The sequence below is a fragment of the Notamacropus eugenii genome, chromosome X (genome assembly GCF_028372415.1).
Source record: "Notamacropus eugenii isolate mMacEug1 chromosome X, mMacEug1.pri_v2, whole genome shotgun sequence".
Lineage (NCBI taxonomy): Eukaryota > Metazoa > Chordata > Mammalia > Diprotodontia > Macropodidae > Notamacropus > Notamacropus eugenii.
The window spans coordinates 72,454,916-72,471,057 of record NC_092879.1 but is presented as its reverse complement, the minus strand read 5'-3'; the positions used below and the strand labels follow the sequence as shown (position 1 = coordinate 72,471,057).

Below are 16,142 nucleotides of genomic sequence, written 5' to 3'. Positions count from 1 at the left end.
TTAGGAGTTCCCAGGCGTTCTAAATAAAATAAGCGTTAAATGAATGCAGTCACATAAGACCCCCAAAGGGGTTGGGGTCTAGAGGGAAGGAGGCATCATCTCACCTTCTGCTTCCATACCTTATAGGTGAAAGAGAAGGTGAAATTTGAGATAACTGGGGCATAAAATAAGACCCACTGATTAAAGGAAAACAAAACAATATATATGTGTATGTATATAAATATATATTTAAATATAAATTATATATAATATAAAAATATAAATAAATAAAACTATGTATAGTATCTTAACATTTTAATTCTTTCTTTATAGGTTTACCTGCACCATCCTTGAATAAGAAAACTTTAGACAGTGAGTAACTTGCCTCCAAGTTATAGCAAGCATGGACACTTCTCAGTTTTCCAGTTGTCCTTCTCAAGAGGCTCGAAGGTCACTTCTCCATGTCAGTGGACACATTTTATTGAATTGAAATGTGGAAGATAAATGGACTCTGGGGTTGGACTATCTTCATATTTCTTGACAAAACTCTTCATTGCTCTTACAGAATTTTTTACAATCGCTAAATGTACCCTTAAGGTAGATCAACCTGAAGGGATGGAAGCTTGCCCTGGGGGCTGTTTGCAAGCTATCAAGGACTAGATTACTTGGTCAGTTCTGTTTGCTGCCCCCCAGGATTGTTTATTGCTCTTTTGGATCAATGTCAGGGTAGCAGGTATCTGTTATAAAGGTACTCAGAGTTATTTCTAACTGAGTTATAAAGGTACTTGGTAGTTGGGCACAATAAACACTTGCCAAGTCAATAAAACAACTTCATCAAACTAGATGTTATACAAGTTTTTTATTCCACATTTGCGGGTTTCCTCTAACTCCTTCATCAGTCTCCTAGGTCTGGTGCTTGCTTCCATGTATCATTGTGAGGCAGGTATTCTTGTGTTTGGGCAAATGGTCTCTGTCTCATTGTTTCTCCCTCTCTTTCCTCCTCTTTTTCCTCCTCCCCTTAGTCCCCTTCATATCTATCTCATATTTGTGTTTGTCTGTCTCTTAAGCTTTGAATCAATGGAGATGAGATTTTATTTGTTCTCCTGGAGCCCATAACAACACCTCAATTTTGTCATCTCAAACTTTTTTTCTCTTCATCAACATCTATTCATTATGTACTTACTGTGTATAAGGTTGTGTTTGTCCTTCGTTTTTGAAGAGGGCCATGACATCAGAGAAATGATGACATGACTTGCACTTGACTATGTTTTGAGTGAGGCAGGGCTGTGCAAGGTCATAGCCTCACTTTCTCCTCCTAAGTCATCTGGGTCTAGTGACCAGATGACTATGTATTATGCTAGGTACTGGGATTATATAAAATCAAAATATTTTGAGGATCTTTGCCACAAGCAACCTTGATCAACTAGGTTATGAATGTGGACTGGTTCAAATCCAGATTTTGAGTTGAAGTCCTTTTTGGACCAGTGAGACTGATACCTTGCTGGCTCTCAACACATCAACACATCTCTGCTTAAATCTGAATAACTTCATGCTGCCCAGCAGTGTTTGGGGGTCTGTTGATTGAGGAGGATGGTCTCATGTGACCTATTCCAGGGGGCTAAGTCAACCCTAGAAAGCTTCAGTCAATCTATTTCCCCTTTTCTTTGTCAGCTTGTAAAATAAATGAAACTCTTTAGTCCAGTAATTCATGTGCAAGGCTTAAAATGCAATAAGGCACTATGGATCATAAAATACAATTAAAATGAACTTTCCTAATAGAAAATTTTAAAGGGCAAAGCTTCCACTGTTAAAAGAATGTAAAAACACTACTGCCTCCTGCCATCACCACAACAATCAACTAATCTAAATCACAAAAGTGTTACCATAAGGCCTGGAGTACTGATGAAACACTGAACCCTTTCCTACCACCTTCCCAGAGTGGGGGTATCATACTTAACCAGTAAAAGCCAAATGACCTCCACCTTTATCCTTCCCCCAACAAAGGGCAGAACTGCCAAAGAGCAAAGGGAAGGAGAGAGGGTCCAGGGCTAATAATGCATAGACATTGCAACCCCTTCCTGGCAATAGTCCCCAGTGTAAAGCAAGTATAGACTTTATCATACTCTGAGACTGAGTTCGTGGGACAGGTATCTGAATCAGTATTGGAGTCTTTGGAACTCAGCCAAAGAACTTGAAGTGATAGCACCATTTTATACTTTGTTTGCTTTGGTTAAGATAGGGTGGTAGTTCTGGTCATATATATCTGTTATGGGCCTATTGAGTGCCTGGGTTAGAGGGATACCTGTGGCTGGACTGACAAAGATAGAAAACCCTTGATCCTACTGGTGAATTATGACAACCATGACTGAGGCAATACTAGGATGCCTCAAGTGATTAAGGTAAAAGTACATTGGAGAAGCTTGGAAGCAAATGAGGGTAAGGTAGGCAAAAACTCAGCTCTTCCAACATGTAATATTGAAGGAGTAAGAGATGCTTTTAAATTAGTACTCCACATTGACCCCCACAGCCTTGTAAAGAGGGGCCAAGAGGCCAAGATTGAGGGTCAGGTGTCACCACTCCAGAATGGGGGTGAGTTGGTCCAAGAGCTACCCCTTATATTGCTTGGCTTTTCTCTGTTATCTTTGTGGATCTATACCTTCCTTTCAGATTTGGTCTGGTTCATCAAATGAGAGCTGGAAAAACCTCCTTAGAGGTCATCCAGTTCATTCCCTTTATTTTGCAGATGAGGAAACCAGCCCTGAGAAGTTCAGTCATTTACTCAAGGTTACACAGGTAATAGGTATATGGTAGAATTCTAATGTGAACACAGTACCTCTAAATCTAGCAGTTCTTTCCACTTCTCCACACTGTCTCTCACTAGCTGGGAATAAGAGGTTGTGGGCATTCAGTATGGACTCAAACCAGTTGATGATCATGGCCTACTTGGCCTAACAGAGCTTAGTGGGTTATAGGAACACAATTAGATTAATTCTTACTTTTGGAGAAACATGGACTTTGTATGAATTAATTTATGCAGTGTGGGAGGCATAGATCCAAGAGAAAAATTATGCAATGAGAGCAATGCAATTAAAAAGACAAACAACGTGAAAAGACTTGGGATCTCTGATCAACACAGTGACCAACTGCATGTGCAGAGGATTCATGAAATATGTTGCTTACCTCCTGATGGAGAGGCAATGAATTAAGAGTATAGATTGCAAAAAATCATTTGTAATCATAGCTAATACAGGAATTTGTTTTCCTTGACCTTACGTGTTTGTGATAGGGGTTTTGTTTTTCTTGCTTTCTCAACTGAGGGTGGAGGTAGGCAGAGATGGGAGAGAGAATGAAAATCTCCATTTGAAAATAAAATTTAATTAAAGACCAATTATTCAGGTCCACTATCACCTTCCCAAAACGTTAAAAAAAAGTTTGATTGCACTTGGCATCTTGAAGCCATTACTTTTCCATCCTTTCCAGTCTGAAACTATTGTTCACAAACTCTGTATTCTCCTCAAACTGAACTTCTTGCTTTTCCTTCCCTGCATTTGCACAGAGTGTGCACCATTGTTGGAAAAGCCTTTCTACATTTCTGATTAATCAAATTCCTCTTTCAATGTCTTTCTTCTATTGAGGGTTACCTTCTTTGGGAAGCCTTCCCTAATCCCTATTTCTGGAATCCATAAATCCCTCTGCGAGTTTCTCCTCTATCACTCTGGTCATTCCTCTACATCAAAGCTACTTTCAACATGTATGACAGTTATCTGTACCATTTTATTCGTTTTTGGAGTGTCTTCCCTTAACCCCCAATAGAGTGTAAGTTCCTTGACATGAGCCTTGAAGGATTTTGTTGGAAATGAGCTTTGAAAGGTTTTAGTGCTATAAAATCAAAGATTGTTCCCAGTGGAAACCTAATCCAACATTCAACATAGTGGTAGATCCTGGCAAATGCATACAGAACAGTGAGTAATCTAGTTGGGGTGGAGGTGGGGTGGGGGGAAGCATGTCAGGGACGAGTGGTAAATAAATATGAAGAGAAAGGTAAAAGTTGCTGTGGAGTCTGGAAAGCCAGGATGATGACTTGTGAAGTAACTTGGTGGCCAGTAAGGACCTATGGAAGGTGCTTGGGCAGGAGAATGTACTGACTGGGAGCATCACACAAGAAGCTTAGTCTGAAGTTGGTGGGATTAAGAAAAGACTGTGAGACTGGTTGGGGGATGTTGGGTGATAACTTCCATGTTTATCTTCCTCCCCCTCTTTTTCGCCTCCAGGTATTCAGAACTATTTCCCTCTCTAACTTCAGCATCTTTTCTTTCTTGACTGGTCTGTTTTGGTCTGTTTAAGTGGGTGTTGGAGGGTGGGGTGTGTGTGGAGAGAGTGGGGAAAAGGAGAACGGAAAGCAGAGTGTAACGAAGAAGCCTTAGGTCTTAGAGGACAGACCATCAAGATCAGACTCCTCCCAGAAATCCTAGAGGGGCAAGGAAGGGGCGGGACAGTAAAAAGAGCGGGAAAAAGTGCTTCTTGCTTTCCCCCACTCTCTTCCTGCACCGAGAGGCGATGGAGGTGGTGGTTGATTTCCTCAACTGCTCCCAACTTGGCACCTCGGGAAGGGGTCTCTGGTGAGTTTGAAGGGTTTACGATAAAGGTTCAGGAGGGGTTGATCCTGTGAGGAAAGAATTTTTTCTTGAAAACAGTAAATATTTATTAAGTTTTTTAAAAATTATTATTTATTTGTTTTCAATTTTCTACAGTTGCTTCTGTAAGTCTTAGATTTTCTCTCCCGACCTCCCCCTCCCTCCCTTCTCCCTCCCTCGCGCCGCTGCCCCATGGTCGTTCCACCCCCTCCCCCAGTGGTCGTGTAATCTTATATGGCTTCTCCACGTAAATTCTTTAAAGAAATATATTTTATTGTTTTATATTAATCTGTTTATTTTCAGTTTTCTACAGTTGCTTCTGTAAGTCTTAGATTTTCTCTGCCGACCTCCCCCCTCCCTCCCTTCTCCCTCCCTCGCGCCGCTGCCCCATGGTCGTTCCACCCCCTCCCCCAGTGGTCGTGTAATCTCATATGGCTTCTACACATAAATTCTTTAAAGTATTATATTTTATTGTTTTATATTAATCTGTTTGTTTTCAGTTTTCTACAGTTGCTTCTGCAAGTCTTAGATTTTCTCTGCCGACCTCCCCCTCCCTCCCTTCTCCCTCCCTCGCGCCGCTGCCCCATGGTCGTTCCACCCCCTCCCCCAGTGGTCGTGTAATCTTATATGGCTTCTCCACGTAAATTCTTTAAAGAAATATATTTTATTGTTTTATATTAATCTGTTTATTTTCAGTTTTCTACAGTTGCTTCTGTAAGTCTTAGATTTTCTCTGCCGACCTCCCCCCTCCCTCCCTTCTCCCTCCCTCGCGCCGCTGCCCCAATGGTCTTTCCCGCCTCCCTCCCCCAGTGGTCGTGTAATCCTATATGGCTTCTCCACGTAAATTCTTTTAAAAATAATTATTTTATTAATTTGTTTGTTTTCAGTTTTCTACAGTTGCTTCTGCAAGTCTTAGATTTTCTCTGCCGACCTCCCCCCTCCCTCCCTTCTCCCTCCCTCGCGCCGCTGCCCCAATGGTCTTTCCCGCCTCCCTCCCCCAGTGGTCGTGTAATCTCATATGGCTTCTACACATAAATTCTTTAAAGTATTATATTTTATTGTTTTATATTAATCTGTTTGTTTTCAGTTTTCTACAGTTGCTTCTGCAAGTCTTAGATTTTCTCTGCCGACCTCCCCCTCCCTCCCTTCTCCCTCCCGCCCCATGGTCGTTCCACCCCCTCCCCCAGTGGTTGTGTAATCTTATATGGCTTCTCCACGTAAATTCTTTAAAGAAATATATTTTATTGTTTTATATTAATCTGTTTATTTTCAGTTTTCTACAGTTGCTTCTGTAAGTCTTAGATTTTCTCTGCCGACCTCCCCCCTCCCTCCCTTCTCCCTCCCTCGCGCCGCTGCCCCAATGGTCTTTCCCGCCTCCCTCCCCCAGTGGTCGTGTAATCCTATATGGCTTCTCCACGTAAATTCTTTTAAAAATAATTATTTTATTTATTAATCTGTTTGTTTTCAGTTTTCTACAGTTGCTTCTGCAAGTCTTAGATTTTCTCTGCCGACCTCCCCCCTCCCTCCCTTCTCCCTCCCTCGCGCCGCTGCCCCAATGGTCTTTCCCGCCTCCCTCCCCCAGTGGTCGTGTAATCTCATATGGCTTCTACACATAAATTCTTTAAAGTATTATATTTTATTGTTTTATATTAATTTGTTTGTTTTCAGTTTTCTACAGTTGCTTCTGTAAGTCTTAGATTTTCTCTCCCGACCTCCCCCTCCCTCCCTTCTCCCTCCCGCCCCATGGTCGTTCCACCCCCTCCCCCAGTGGTTGTGTAATCTTATATGGCTTCTCCACGTAAATTCTTTTAACAAAAATTAGATTATTTATTAATTTGTTTGTTTTCATTTTTCTATAGTTACTTCTGTAAGTCTTAGATTTTCTCTCCTGCCATTCCTCCTCCCTTCTCCCTCCCTCCCGCCGCTGCCCCAATGGTCTTTCCCCCCTCCCTCCCCCAGTGGTCGTGTAATCTTATATAGCTTCTCCATGTAAATTCTTTAAAGAAATATATTTTATTGTTTTATATTAATGTGTTTGTTTTCAGTTTTCTTCAGTTGCTTCTGTAAGTCTTAGATTTTTTTTCCCCCCTCCCCCCTCCTTCCCTTCTCCCTCCCTTCTCCCTCTTGCCCAGGTGGTCTTTCCCACCTCCCTCCCCCAGTGGTCATGTAATCTTATATGGCTTCTACACATAAATTGTTTTTTAAAAAATTATTTTATTTTTTAATTTTTTTTGTTTTCAGTTTTCTACAATTACTTCTGTAACTCTTAGATTTTCTCCCCTCCCTCGTCCTCCCTCCCCCCTGCTTCCCGCCTTTGTCCCAGAGTCTGCGTGCAATCTTACTTATATGAGTTCTACACATAAATTCTTTTTTAAAAAATTACTTTATTTATTAATTTCTTTGTTTTTAGTTTTCTCTAATCACGTCTGGAAGGATGATAAAGGTGATCCGTTTCTGAGAAAGGCTTGTGAGGGGTGGATCCTGTGGGGAAAGATTTTTTTCTCAAAAACAGTAAATATTGTTAAGTTTTTAAGGATTATTATTAATTTGTTCCTTTTCAGTTTTCTACAATCACTTCTGTAACTCTTAGATTTTCTCCCCCACCCTCCCCTCTCCCCTCTTCCCGCTCCCTCCTCCACCTGCCCTGATAGTCTTTCCCACCTCCCTCCCGGAGTGGTCGTGTAATCTCATATGGGTTCTACACCTAAATTCTTTAAAAACTATATTTTATTGTTTTATTTATTAATTTGTTTGTTTTCAGTTTTCTACAATTACTTCTGTAAGTCTTAGATTTTCTCCCCTCTCCCCCCTCCATCAGCCTCCCTCCCCCCTACTTCCCGCCTCTGTCCCAGAGTCTGCATGCAGTCTTACTTACATGAGTTCTACACATAAATTCTTTTTTTTAAAAAAATTATTTTATTTATTTTATTTATCAGTTTATTTGTTTTCAGTTTTCTCTAATCACATCTGGAAGGATGGTGAATGTGAACCATTTCTGAGGAAGGCTGGCGAGGGGTGGATCCTGTGAGGAAAGAATTTTTTCTCGAAAATGGTAAATATTAAGTTTTTCAGAATCATTATTAATTTGTTCCTTTTCAGTTTTCTACAATCACTTCTGTAACTCTTAGATTTTCTCCCCCACCCTCCCCTCTCCCCTCTTCCCGCTCCCTCCTCCACCTGTCCTGATGGTCTTTCCCACCTCCCTCCCCGAGTGGTCCTGTAATCTCATATGGGTTCTACACATAAATTCTTTAAAAACATATATTTTATTGTTTTATTTATTAATTTATTTGTTTTCAGTTTTCTACAATCACTTGTATAAGTCTCAGATTTTCTCCCCCTCCCTCTACTTTCCCTCCCACCTCCATCCCTGAGTCAGTGTGCAATCTTATGTGGGTTATACACATAAATTCTTTTGTAAAAAATTATTTTATTTATTAATTTATTTGTTTTCAGTTTGCTACAATCACATCTGGAAGGATGGTGAATGTGAACCATTTCTGAGGAAGGCTCGCAAGGGGTGGATCCTATGGGGGAAGATTTTTTTCTCAAAAACAGTAAATATTATTAGATTTTTAAGAGTTATTATTAATTCATTTGTTTTCAGTTTTCTACAATCACTTTTGTAACTCTTAGATTTTCCTTCTCGCCATCCCCCCTTCCTTCTCTCTCCCTCCTTCCCTCCCACTTCCCTTCCTGAGTGGTCCTTCCCACCTCCCTCCCCAGTGGTCATGTAATCTTACATTAGTTCTACACAAAAAATTCTTTTTAAAAAATTTATTTTATTTATTAATTTATTTGTTTTCAATTTTCTACAATCACTTCTGTAATTCTTAGATTTTCTCTGCATTCTCCCCCCTCCCTTCCACCTCCCTCCCAGAGTTAGCATGCAATCTTATATGAGTTCTACACATAAATTCTTTTTTAAAAAAAGTTATTTAATTCATTTTATTTATCAATTTGTTTTCAGTTTTCTACAGTCACTTCTGTAAGTCCTAGATTTTCTGCCCTGCCCTCCCTCCTCCCTCCCTCCGCCTACCCTCCTCCTCTGTAGCTCTCACCACATTCCCTTAGTGGTTGTACAATCTTATATGGGTTCTACATGTACATTCTTTCTTAAAAACTTATTTTATTTATTAATTGATTTGTTTTCAGTTTTCTACAATCACTTCCATAAGTCTTAGATTTTCTCTCCATCAACCCCCTCCATCCCTCCTTCATCCCACCTCCCTCCCCTCTCCTTCCCCTTGACTGCATGCAATCTTATATGGTTTCTTCTATATATTTCTTCTGTTTTTTAAACAAATAATTTTATTTATTTATTTTATTTTTTATTATTTGTTTTCAGTTTTTTACAATCACTTCCATATGTTTTACATTTTATCCCCATCCCTTCTCCTCCCTCCCTCCTCTCTCCCCCCTCCCTCCCTCCTCCCTCCCTCCTCCCTCCTCATGCAATCTTATATGGGTTCTACACATACATTCTTTTTTAAAATATGTTTAAAATTTATTTTGTTCATTTATCTTGTTTCAGTTTTCTACACTCACTTCCATAAGTCTTAGATTTTCTCCTTCTCTTTCCTGCCTCCATCCCTCTTCCCTCCCCAAGTTGGCATGCAATAGTATATGGGTTCTACATATATGTTCTTTTTTCTTTTAAATTATTTAAAAAAATTTTTAAATTAATTTGTGTGTTTTCAGTTTTCTAGTCATTTCCATAAGACTTAGATTTTCTCCCCCTCCCTGGTCCTTCCCTCCCTGTGTCTTATATGGGTTCTACACATACATTGATTTTTTAAAAATTATTTTATCTATTTTATTTATTTTCATCAATTTAGTTGTTTTCAGTTTTCTACAATCACTTCCACAAGTCTTAGATTCCCCCACCCCACCCTGTAGGGAATGCAGTGTTATATGGGTTCTACACATAAATTCTTTTTTAAAAAATTATTTTATTTATTAATTTATTTGTCTTCAGTTTTTTACAATCACTTCCAAAAGTCTTTGATTTTCTCGTTATCCCTCCCTCCCGCTCCCTTGCCCTCCCTCCCTGAGTTGCTATGCAATCTTATATGGGTTCTACACATAAATTCTTATTTAAAAAATTATTTTATTTATTAATTTATTGGTTTTCAGTTTTTTTACAATCACTTTCATAAGTCTTAGATATTCTCCTCATCCCTTCTCCTTCCCTCCCTCCTCCCTCCCAGTGTTGGTGTGCAGTCTTATATGGGTTCTACACATGCATTTGTTTCTTTAAAATCATTTTATTTATTTGTTTGTCTGTTTGTTCTCAGGTTTCTACAATCACTTCCATAAGTGTTAGATTTTCTCCCCAGCACTCCCCCTCCCTCCTCCCTACCTACCCCCTACTCCCTCCGCTCTCTTCTCCCTTCCTCCTCCCTCCCCCCTCCCTCCCTGAGTTACAGTGCAATCTTATATGGGTTTTACACATACATTCTTTTTTTTTAAAAAGTATTTTATTTATTAGTTTTATTTTTTTTATTAATTTATTTGGTTTCAGTTTTCTACAATTGCTTCCATAAGTTTTAGATTTTCTCCCCCTCCCTCCCCCGTCCCTACCCTAGAGGGCATACAATCTCATATGAGTTCCACACATGCATTCTTTTTAAAAATTATTTTATTTCTTAATTGATTTGTTTTCAGTTTTCTACAATCACTTCCACAAGTCTTAGATTTCCTCCCCATCCCCCCCACTCCTGCCTCCATCCCTCATCCCTCCCACTTTCCTCCCTCCTCCTTCCCCTTGACTGCATGCAATCTTATCTGCTTTCTACACATACATTCTTTTTCTAAAAAAAATTATTTTATTTATTAGTTTTATTTTTTATTAATTTATTTGTTTTCAGTTTTCTACAGTTACTTCCATAAGTCTTAGATTTTCTCCTCCTCTCTCCACCCTCCTTCCAAAAAGAAGCCAAGGTGGAAATTTCCCATCAAATAGATGTTTATCAAAGTACCTCACAGGCTGGGTAGGGCTACAGAGCTAGGCATTGGACCCTACCACTTATATCCTCCTATACGCAAATGGGAGAAAGATCCTTATAACTACAAAGTTTAGAAGTGTTAGACTAGCTAACGTGCAGATATGTGCCTAAAACTGTGTATTATATCTTGTGTATCTATGTGAATTTGTCCTTACATATTACCTAAGCTTACCAAAAAGGGCCAACCACAAAAATCAATTCTGCAAGAGAAAGGGAAAAGTAAAAAAGTAGTAGAGAAAGAATGTTCTTAATTTCAGATAAAGGAGAAAAAAATCACAATTAAGTGTATTATTGAGAACTCCCTTTGTAAAAAGCCCTGTTATTTCATCTAATTGTGGCTTTGGAGCTGGAAAGGACTTTAGTTCCCCCTCCTCCCCCAATCTAGTTCCATCCACTCAGTTTACAGATGAGGAAACTGAGGCCCCCAAGAACTTAAATGATTTGCCTAAAGTCATACAGGGAATGTATAGAAAAGCTAGAACTTGAATCCAGATCCTTAGACTAAAATCCAAAGTTCTTTCCATCGAGTGGATTTTGTAGATAATTCAATTCAATAAATATTAATTGAATCAAATGAGATAATACATATGAATGGTTTTGTAAACCTTAATGCCCTAAATGAATACCAGCCATCATCATCATCATAATTACTATCATTATCATGGTTATTATTTATGATGATGATGTACCTATATGAACTGGTCCAAAGTCATTAGGAAAATAAACTGTTCCACAACAAAAAGTGACTCAGATCCCTTATTGGTAACCATGTTGGAAGAAAAATTATGAAGGTGAGCTCATAAACTGAACAAACACTCCACTGAATGGGTCCCTTCTAAAAACAAAAATACTTATACATGCCACCCCACCCTTGCTTCCTCCTCTACCATCACAATAGAAGCTATGGAAGACTTAAAGACTGTTCCCCTTCCAAAAGGAAATCAGCTTTTTAGGTACTTATCATTGGGCAAATGTCCAATGTTTGAAAAGAGTCAAGGAAAGCTAATGTGGATTCCTATTCTTGGTGACAGGTGTCTCTGATGTACCCAGCCAGCGCTGAATATTCAAACTGGAGAGAATGAGTATTACCACCAGACCACAGGGATATGCCATCACTGTCCCCAGTGTGAGCCTGGAGAAGAACCATATCTAGTAAGTCCTGAATTCACTCACTTTGACCAGGCTATTTCCTAAAGGAGACCAGATGACTAGATCACTCCTGGTTGAACATTTTAAAATACCAAGTCCAGGGGTGATAGAGGAACAATGTGTTAATTTGATGTAAAGATTCCAAAATATGGATCAATCTCTGCTTCATATTCACATGACTTGGATATATTTGATCTTCCTCAATAACTAAACATTGGGATTAGATAGCATAATCTCCAGTGACAGGCCCTATTCTTAGGAGGATGAGGACCATTGACATCTTCCAGCTTGATTAAACATATTTCAAGAAATCTTCACCAAGTATAACAGGAATTCATTTAAAAAAGGATATGTGATCATAGGTTCTGCATCTGTTCTCTTTGCATAAAATGTCTACTATATGTAACCCTATTAGAAAGTTAAAACTCATAGAAAACCAAAAGAAACAAAACAAAACCTTTCAAAGGTCCATGTCACAGGGTGATAGATTAAGACCTGAAACAGACCTTGGAGGTCATTCAGTCAATAAACATTTAAGCACCTACTATGTGCAGATACTGTATTTTCTGTGCATTCACTGTGACATTCTTTTTTTGTAAAAAGAGGCAAATGAGAATCTGACCTCTCAATCTAATGGGAAAAATGACAGGCAAACAAATATTTACAAACAAGCTATATATAAAATGGATGGGAAATAATTAACAGAGGGAAGGCATGAACAAGAGAGGAAGATTTCCTATAAAAGATGGAGTTTTAGTCAGTATTTAAAATAAACCCATAGGCAGAGATGAGGAGGGAGAATGTTCCAGGCAAGAGGACAGCCAGAGAAATTAATCCAAGCCTCCCTCTCATTTTACAGCAGAGGAAACTGAAGCCCAAGAGAGGTTTAAGTGACTTGCCCTTGATCATATGTGTTGTAAGTGAAACTGAAGCCCGTGGGCTGGACAACAATAGGTCCCTGTCCAAGCTCCACTTAATGACTGGCTTAGGGTGATTATCACTAGTAACAGTTTCTGTTGATTTATTTGTTTTTTCTTTTGTTCACTGAAAGGACCATTCCCTGACTACTTCTTAAAGAGGCCTATTCACTCAATGGACATTACCTCCCTCTAAGTGAGTACCTGAAAAGGCCAGGTCTCCCACTGCATCCTGGGCCATCTCCAGTCATCCTGATGAGTATTTGGTCACTGGACCCAGATGGTTCAGGAGGAGAAAGTGAGGTTAGTGACCTTGCACAGCCTTCCCTCACTCAAAACAAAATGAAGTGCAAATCATGTCATCATTTCTCTGATGTAATAGTCTTCTTCAAAAACTAAGGATGAGCACAGACAGACTCTCCCTCCCCCCTCCCTCCCCGAGTGGTCATGTAATCTTATATGGGTTCTACACACATATTCTTTTTTAAAAATTATTTAATTTATTAATTTATTTGTTTTCAGTTTTCTCCAATCACTTCCACAAGTCTTAGATTTTCTCCTCCTCCCTCCACCTTCCCTCCTGCCTCCCTCCCTGAATCAACATGCAGTCTTATATGGGTTCTACACATAAATTCTTTTTTTAAAAATTGTTTTATTTTATTTATTAATTTGTTTTCAGTTTTCTACAGTCACGTCTGGAAGGATGGTAAATGTGAACCGTTTCTGAGGAAGGCTCGCAAGGGGTGAATCCTGTGGGAGAAGATTTTTCTCTAAACAACAGTAAATATGTATTAAGTTTTTAAGAATTATTAATTTATTTGTTTTCAGTTTTCTACAATCACTTCTGTAACTCCTAGATTTTCTCCCCGTCCCTCGCCCCCGTCCTCCCTCCCCCCCATCCTTCCTCCCTCCCATCCTCCCTCCCTCCCATCCTCCCTCCTACCTGCCTGCCCGAGTCAGTGTGCAATCTTACATGGGTTCTACACATAAATTCTTTTGTAAAAAATTATTTTATTATATATATTAATTGATTTGTTTTCAGTTTTCTACAATCACATCTGGACGGATGGTGAATGTGAACCGTTTCTGAGGAAGGCTTGCGAGTGGTGGATCCTGTGGGGAAGATTTTTTTCTCAAAAATAGTAAATATTATTAAGTTTTTAAAAATTCTTATTAATTTATTTGTTTTCAGTTTTCTACAATCACTTCTGTAAGTCTCAGATTTTCAGCCCCTCCCTCCAACCTCCCTCCTGCTTCCTTCCCCAGGTCGTCATGCAATCTTATATGGGTTCTACACACAGATTCTTTTTTAAAAAATTGCTTAATTTATTAATTTACTTGTTTTCAGTTTTTTACAATCACTTCTGTAAGTCTTAGATTTTCTCCCCTTCCCTCCTGCCTCCCTCCCCGAGTCAATGTGCAGTCATATATAGGTTCCACACATAAATTATTTTTTTTAAAATTATTTTATTTATTTATTTGTTTTCAGTTTTCTGCAGTCACTTCTGGAACGATGGGGAATGTGAACTGTTTCTGAGGAAGGATTGCAAGGGGTGGATCCTGTGGGGGAAGATTTTTTCTCAAAAACAGTAAATATTATTAAATCTTTAAAAATTCTTATTAATTTATTTGTTTTCAGTTTTCTACACTCACTTCCATAAGTCTTAAATTTTCTCCCCCTCCCTCCCCCCTCTCTCCTCTCTCCTTCCCTGAATCAGCATGCCATCTTATATGGCTTCTACACATACTTTTTTTAAACAAAAAAATTATTTTATTTAATCACCTCCATGAGTCTTAGATTTTCTCCCCCTCCCTCTCCCTTCCCCCCCGCCCTGAGACAGCATGTAATCTTGTATAGGTTCTACCCATACATTCTTATTAAACACATTTTCACATTAGTCATGTTGCATAGAAGAATTATAATGAATGGGGGAAACCATGAGAAAAACCCAAACAAAACATAACACAAGAGAAAATAGTCTGCTTCATTCTGCGATCCAATTCCATAATTCTTTCTCTGAATGTGGATTGCATTTTGCCTCAAGAGTCCTTTGGGAATATTTTAGGTCCTTGCATTTCTGTGAAGGACTAAGTCTTTCAGAAAAATTCCTCGTGCACTGTGGTTGTTACTGTGTACAATGTTCTCCTGGTTGTGTTCCTTTTGGGAGAAGATTTGTTTGGAGAATGGCCTTTTACCTCCTGCTCCTGCTTTCCACAGGCTATTACTCAGGCCCTGGTGATAAAGATATCTGCCTCCCCCTCCCATTTTCCCACTCCAGCCTGGCCTGATTAGGGCTTATCCCTTTCTTCAGGATGGGAGCAATGGAGATATTCCCTTTTTCAGCTATTGCTACCTTGAATCATTTTTTGTTTGTTTTCATCAGAAATTATTTTAGATTCACTGGATTGTGTCATCAGTCCTCCTGGAGCCAGTGTGGCCAGACTCCTCACCTAGCATCCTCAGTCAGCCTGGCATCGCCAGATTCCTCCTCCAACATGGCATCGCCAGATTCCTCCTCCGACCTGGCGTCGCCAGATTCCTCCTCCGACCTGGCGTCGCCAGATTCCTCCTCCGACCTGGCGTCGCCAGATTCCTCCTCCGACCTGGAGTCGCAAGATTCCTCCTCCGACCTGGAGTTGCCAGATTCCTCCTCCGACCTGGAGTTGCCAGATTCCTCCTCCGACCTGGAGTCGCAAGATTCCTCCTCCGACCTGGAGTCGCCAGATTCCTCCTCCGACATGGTGTCACCAGATTCCACCTCCGACATGGCGTTGCCAGATTCCACCTCCGGCCTGGCGTCCCCAGATTCCCCCTCAGTCATAGCATCACCAGATTCCACCTCCGGCCTGGAGTCGCCAGATTCCTCCTCCGACATGGCGTCGCCAGATTCCTCCTCTGGCCTGGAGTTGCCAGATTCTTCCTCCAGCCGGCCTTTGCCAGATTCCTCCTCAGGCTTGGAGTTGCCAGATTCCTCCTCAGGCCTGGAGTTGCCAGATTCCTCCTCTGACCTGGTGTCCCCAGGTTCCTCCTCCGGCCTGGAGTTGCCAGATTCCTCCTCCGACCTGGAACCCCCAGGTTCCTCCTCTGGCCTGCCTTTGCCAGATTCCTCCTCCGACCTGGCGTTGCCAGATCTTTCCTCCAGCCTGGTGACCCCAGATTCCTCCTCTGGCCTGGTGTCCCCAGATTCCTCCTCCAGCCTGGCAAAGCCAATCTCTGAGGACACTGAGGGGCCAGACTCTTTAAAAAGTCCCCTTGGACCAAACTCATCACCAAGTTCCTCCCTTTGTTTGACCTGGTCTCAGTTCTCTTCAAACCCTACCTGGCCAGACTTTTCCCCACACCAACTCTGGCAAAATTCATCAAAGGATAAGGCCTGGCCGGACTTCATATCAGACCAGAACTGTCCAGATTCCTCATCAGACCACATCTGGCCTGACTTCTCTCCTGGACAGGC

At 40.4% G+C, this 16,142-nt stretch overlaps 1 protein-coding gene and 1 long non-coding RNA gene across 3 annotated transcripts in view; both read left to right on the top strand.

The window, feature by feature from the left end:
• The window catches only part of LOC140516104 (U1 small nuclear ribonucleoprotein C), a 34,779-nt gene extending 33,961 nt beyond the window's left edge, over positions 1-818 (top strand). For both annotated transcript variants that reach the window (XR_011971292.1, XR_011971291.1), the window contains one exon: positions 313-818. The gene's annotated coding sequence lies outside the window, so the exon portion shown is untranslated. The remainder of the gene's footprint in view (positions 1-312) is intronic.
• A 7,269-nt stretch (positions 819-8,087) lies between these two features.
• Positions 8,088-13,461, top strand: LOC140516105 (uncharacterized). The gene is made up of 4 exons (XR_011971293.1): positions 8,088-8,170; positions 11,653-11,773; positions 12,822-12,990; positions 13,367-13,461. It is a non-coding gene; the product is annotated as an uncharacterized lncRNA (long non-coding RNA).
• Positions 13,462-16,142: the final 2,681 nt, after the last annotated feature.